The sequence below is a fragment of the Mandrillus leucophaeus genome, unplaced genomic scaffold (genome assembly GCF_000951045.1).
Source record: "Mandrillus leucophaeus isolate KB7577 unplaced genomic scaffold, Mleu.le_1.0 Scaffold297, whole genome shotgun sequence".
NCBI lineage: Eukaryota > Metazoa > Chordata > Mammalia > Primates > Cercopithecidae > Mandrillus > Mandrillus leucophaeus.
In genome coordinates this window covers 2,265,501-2,271,342 of record NW_012103109.1, presented here as the reverse complement: position 1 = coordinate 2,271,342, position 5,842 = coordinate 2,265,501, and the positions used below count along the sequence as shown (strand labels likewise).

Here is a 5,842-nt window from a genome sequence, read left to right as displayed (position 1 = left end):
TCAAGAACATCTTTCCAATAGATTCAAAGATGAGTTTTACAAAACATTTCTTTTGGCAAAACACAGGAGAGTAAAACTGATTCTGTAGGGAATGTTGTGAGTCCTCCCAGGGATTCATTCCTCTCTTGTTCTGGCTTAAACCTGGGTTAATTTTAGAGTGTCTGGATCATCTGGTTGACCTTAAAGGAGAGTTAGATTCCCAGAAAATAGAAGATTGGCCAGTTAGGAAGCATTCTGTTGCTTGATAATTGCAAGCAACAGAAAGTCCAGCCCTATTGGCTGAAATAAATATATGGCTGGTCTCGTGTGATTTAGAAGCTCAGTGGTAGTTTTAGCATCAGACAAGACTTTATTCAGAGCTTAAATGCTCTTGTCTTCCAAGTATGGGAGTATCCTGGACCCCCCCCACCCCACCACCAAATGCAACTAAAAAGTTAAAAGCCCAGCATAGCAGTGGGTCTGTGTAAGTCCTTCCTTCCTATAGTGACTTGTCAGATTAGTTATGATTAGTCAGATTTTGAAAACTATTCCTATATTTCTTCTTTATATTGACTGGGGAAGAGAAGGTGTTTTCCTCACCATTCTCAGTGAAAGTCCTGAGTTTCAATCTGATTGGATTAGATTAGGTCACACATTCATCCTTTAACCAATCACTGTAGACTGGAAAGCACTAATTAACCTAGGCTAGATTACATATCCTACCATTGACCTCACTAGACCGAGGATGAGCAACTTGTCTAGGAACAGGGAGCAGAAGCAGTGGAGCAGAAACTCTTAGATTTTAGAATCAGACGGGTCCAGGTTAGTTCATTTTTTCATCAATTCAAAACACCGGGTGTAACGTACCAAATAAAACAAATCTAGTCCCACCCCTAACAGAGACATTAAAGCAGTGTATCAGTTTTATCTATTGCCATGTAACAAACCACTCCAAAACTTAGTGACCTAAACAATGACCATTTTATGTGTTCACCATTGTATGGGTCAGCAATTTGGGCTGGGCTCAGCTGGGTGATTCTTCTGGACTAATTCATGTGGCTGCAATTGGAGCTGGATGATCTAAATGGTCTCACTCCTAGGTCTGGCCATTGATGTTGGCAGTTGACTGAGCCAGGGGCCGCCAGCAGGCTAGCGGGGACTCTTCACTCAGCAGCAGGGTTCCAAGAGGACAAGCCCAACACACATGTGCTTTTGAAGCCTGTGATTATCAGGGCTGTACTGCAACAATCTGCCGCAATCAGTAACGACCACATAAGAAAGCAATGACAAGTTATGATTACTGCTCTGAAGAGATTGAGCAGGATGGTATAGGAGAGTTACTATTCCAAGTGACCTCTGGGCCAGCAGCATTGGCATCACCTGGGAGTTGTGAGAAATCCAGCATCTCAGGCTCCACTGTAGGTCTCCTAAATCAGAATCTACAGTTTAACAAGATCCCCAGCTGTGTGTGTAAGGTAAAGTTTCAGGAGCTGATGACTACTGGGGGGTACCGAGGAGTGAAGGAGGGGGAAGAAACAGCACAACTAGTTTATGCCACTTGGTGTGCTTCTCACATCCTCATAGTTTCTGCCGTGACCTGGCTACCAAGCCAGCAGGGGCCTTCTTCCACGGTCCTGGAGCTCCATAGGAGGGCCCCACATTCACAGTCTCACGGTGAGGACAGTTTTGGTTCAGTGGGTATCATCCAGAGGCAAGCACCTAAAACGGGAGTTCCACTGGGCTTGGCAGGGAGCTTGCCCCTGATAGGTGGGAACAAATGGGGCCTCTGTTTATGCATACACAGTGCCAGGTGGGGACAGAGGCCAGTGTTGGAGCAGCCAGTTCTGAGCTCCCTAAAGACCCCTAAGAAAGCCAGACCCTCAGGGTTGCTTGGTTCATCAGTCCCTCACCTGGCATGGAGGGTGATGGTGAGTTGTTAGGTCCATAGCTATAAGGCTGTGAAGAAGCTTTCCTGGTGGGCAAGTAGGTGGCATTCTAGAATGCCATGCTAGAACGACTGTGTGTCCCATTTGCACAGGGCAATCCTGTTCACACCTGCCATCCTGTTGTAATTATTAATAATGCCCCTTCTCATTCTGGTTTGGATCATAAATTAAAAGGGTCACCCTAGTTAAAGCCTGAGTTTAATCTCAGAATGCAGGAAGGTGCCTCTGAAAGAGCATTGGACCCTGAATCAGGAATAGGAACTTTTGTCTTTCCCTGTTTCTGGCAAGCTAGGGGACCTCAGGCATGGCCCTTTTTCCTTCTGGCTTCAGTTGCCTTATATGTCAGAATTGAGGGGTTGGATCAGACAATCCCTGCTAGCTGGGGAGTAAATGAATGTGAAAAGTTATCCTTGGGGGTTCTGCTCCATCAGCTCCATGTTGATGAGGACATTGTTCTCTCTCTAGCATCTTTGATTCTATGTCCTCTGGGGACCCCACATTCTGCTAGATGTCCCCCTGGTCCGCAGGTTGCAGGAATCCTGGACTGGTGTTTCTGAGGCTTTGTCTCGGGGCTCTGTGCCAGTGGGGCCGCACTGCCTGTCTGCCTACCTACTCCCCCATACTCTGCTCCACTGGGACCCTTCTTTAGCTTGTACTTCCTAGTTGTGTGACATTTGGTACAAATAACTTGATCACCTGTGACTGTTTCTCCATCTGCTATGGGAGATAGTGATGTCATTCTTGCAGGATCATGGATAGTGTACATACCATCTAGCCCATAATAGGAACTCACCAAGGCATTTCTATGCCTCATATGTCTTAAAATTGACCACCTGGAGGGCTCAGTTCAAGTCTTCAATGAGTTGAGAACTAAAGGAAGTGATTTACAAGTGTGAAGACTCTAGAAGTTTCCTCTCTGTAACACTCTGCAACACTGTGAACACTTCTTTTTTTAAAAAAAAAATTATTTACTTGTTTAAATAAATAAAAAATTAAATAATAAATAAATAAATAAAAATTATTTATTTAGAGACAGGCTCTTGTTCTGTCACCCAAGGCAGAGTGCAGTAGTGTGATCACATCTTACTGCAGCCTCCAGCTCCTGGGCTCAAGCTATCCTCACGCCTCAGCTTCCCAAGTAGCTGGGACTACAGGCATGTGCCATCATGCTCAGTTAATTAAAAAATATATATTTTGTAGACAGAGAATCTCACTATATTGTCCAGGCTGATCTCAAACTCCTGGCTTCAAGTGATCTTCCTGCCTTGGCCTCCCGAAGTGCTGGGAGTACGGGCATGAGTCCGCATACCTGGTTGTAAGTGGAAGTTTCTATGAAAGTTGTCACTCCTCAGCTCTGCCTCACAGACTACATATTCCACCTGCCATTTGACTAATTGTGGGGAGGAAGGAGGGAAGCAAAACAGACATTTTATCCTTTAAAAGGATCCCATGGCTCCTGAGGGCTTTATCCTAAAAACACCATGTTGTGAAATCAAACTTTCTTGCCTGACTCTTGCTTCTGCAGTCTTACTTTGGGACATTTTGCTCCAGCAGAAAGAGCACCACCTCTGCAATCTGACAGCCTTGTCCCCTCTGAACTCTACAGCTCTCTTTTTGACAAAGAAACATTGTCCCCGACTCACAGAATCATGAGGGTTATGCTAGGTGGGATTGTAAAGTATCTGTCCTGTGGTAGGAATCAATAAACTTAGCTTTCCCTGCCTTTTATCCTGTTCTCTTTCTGATTGCTGAGAATATGTACTTTTCTGTGGGGCAAGATAAGAAAGCAAGAGTTTTAATGTTCTAGTTTCTTTTTTTTTTTTTTGAGACGGAGTCAAACTCTGTTGCCCAGGCTGGAATGTAGTGGCATGATCTCAGCTCTCCGCCTCCCGGGTTCACACTATTCTCCTGCCTCAGCCTCCCAAGTACCTGGGACTACAGGTGCCCAGCTGTTTTTTGTGTGTGTGTGTGTTGTTGTTGTTGTTGTTTGTATTTTTAGTAGAGATGGGTTTCACCATGTTAGCCAGAATGGTCTCGATCTCCTGACCTCGTGATCCGCCTGCCTTGGCCTCCCAAAGTGCTGGGATTACAGCCTGAGCCACCATGCCCCGCCTAATGTTGTAGTTTCTATTGCTGCATAACAAATGATCCCCAAACATACCTGCTTGAAGCAATAGGCTTTTTGCTCATGATTTTGTGGGCCAGAAATTTGGGAGGCTCCTCTGGGCAGGTCTTGCTGGGGATTTCTCATGTAGTTATGGTCAGATACTAGATGGTGCTGTCATTATCTGAAGGCTCAAATGGGCTGGGTGTCCAAGATGACTCACTCACCCCTGGCAAATGATGCTGACTGTTGGCAGAGGACACCATTTGGGACTGTCAACCAGACCACTTGCATGTGCCTCTTCGACATGACAGTCTTGGCTAGTTGGATTTGTTACATGGAGGCTGACTTTCCCCAGGAGCAAGCAACTCAAGGAGACCAAGCAAAAACTGCATGACTTTTTATGACCTAGTCTCAAAAGTTACATACCATTGTTGCAGGACTTTTCCTTAGTTCAGTTAAAGATGGGGTCCTTGTCCGTCTCGCAAGGCCAGAGTCCCTCCGTTAGAGCACTTCCCGTCCCCACCATTTGAATCCCAGGTTCCGCACAGGAAGAGGAGAGCCTGACTCCTCCCTGCTGCAAAGGGTGTGAACTTCTGTGGCTCCACCCAGTGCCAAGGCTGGTTGGAGCTTTTTCTGGGGAGCCCTTCCTACCTGGCTGTCTCACCATCACTTCTGCCATACTTACTTGTGGAAACCAGATTCGAGAGGAGGGCACATAGAGCTCACTTCTCCTTGGAAGGAATAGCAAAGTAACATTGTTGGCCAGCATGTGGATGGAAGACATTATTGAGGCCATGCTGCGAAATACAATTTGTCACATCTCCTAAAGTCATATGTAAATGGGAGCTTTTTAGCAGTCAGAATTCTTGCTCATAAACTACAAAAACTGGCTCTGGTTAGTTTAAGTGAAGATAACTTATTTGAAGACCTTTAGGACTTACAGAATTGATGGAGGTTGGAAGAACAAGATTGGAAAATGAGTGAGAACCAAGGAGCTCTGGAGGACTGGGTGGCAGGTGCCCCAACAAGGGAGAGAGCATAAGGGTTGTCCAGTCCAAATAGCCTGAGCCGCCACTGCTAGAATAAATATGACCTCCACGTACCTGGCTCTAACAGGCAACACTTAGGAAGAGCGAGTTGATTGGTTGAGTCACATCCTTGCCTCCTGATTGGACCAGCATAGACAGAGGGAGGAGCCATTTGGACGTCCTGGTTTCTTAGTGGGAAGCTAGGACGTCCTCCCGCAGAGATTGTGCTCAGTGTGAGATTCTGCAAAGGAGAGGTAGAATGCTTTAGGGGCTGAGTGGGGGAAGGGTGGGTAGATGTTGGATATTCCCAAATGGCAAACATCCCCCAGAGAGCCCACAGACTCAGACACCCCACCTGCTGTAGTTAGTGCCCGCATTAGTACAAGGGGTGGAGAGCTAAAGAGGAAGCTCAGAGGGAGCAGAATATCCTCAAAATATTAAAGGACTGGCACTTTAAGAAGCAATTTGATTTGTTCAACACAGGTAGTTGTAGGATAGATTTTTGGCTCAATACCAGGAAGAACTTAAATTTTTAAAAAAATTATATGTTTAGTGCTTTGAGTATGTAATGCAGTCACTGAAAAAATATTAAAAGCAACGCTGTGAAAGTCCCCCTCCCACTACTGTTCCTTATCCATTTACCCCTTACTTAATTCTCCACCTTCACTTCTGATGCTAATCTTAATAGTGTCTTGTTTATGTTCCCATAGATTAGTTTTTCCTTTTGAGTTTTTAAATTTTACTTTTGGCCAAGTATGGTGGCTCATGCCTAAAAGTGAGAC

General features: G+C 45.4%; 1 long non-coding RNA gene across 1 annotated transcript in view; it reads left to right on the top strand.

Annotated features, from left to right (window-relative positions):
- Nucleotides 1-1,018: 1,018 nt before the first annotated feature.
- LOC105544065 overlaps nucleotides 1,019-5,842 on the top strand; it is an 11,843-nt gene continuing 7,019 nt past the window's right edge. The window contains exon 1 of the long non-coding RNA XR_001006711.1: nucleotides 1,019-1,454. This is a non-coding gene — a long non-coding RNA (uncharacterized LOC105544065). The remainder of the gene's footprint in view (nucleotides 1,455-5,842) is intronic.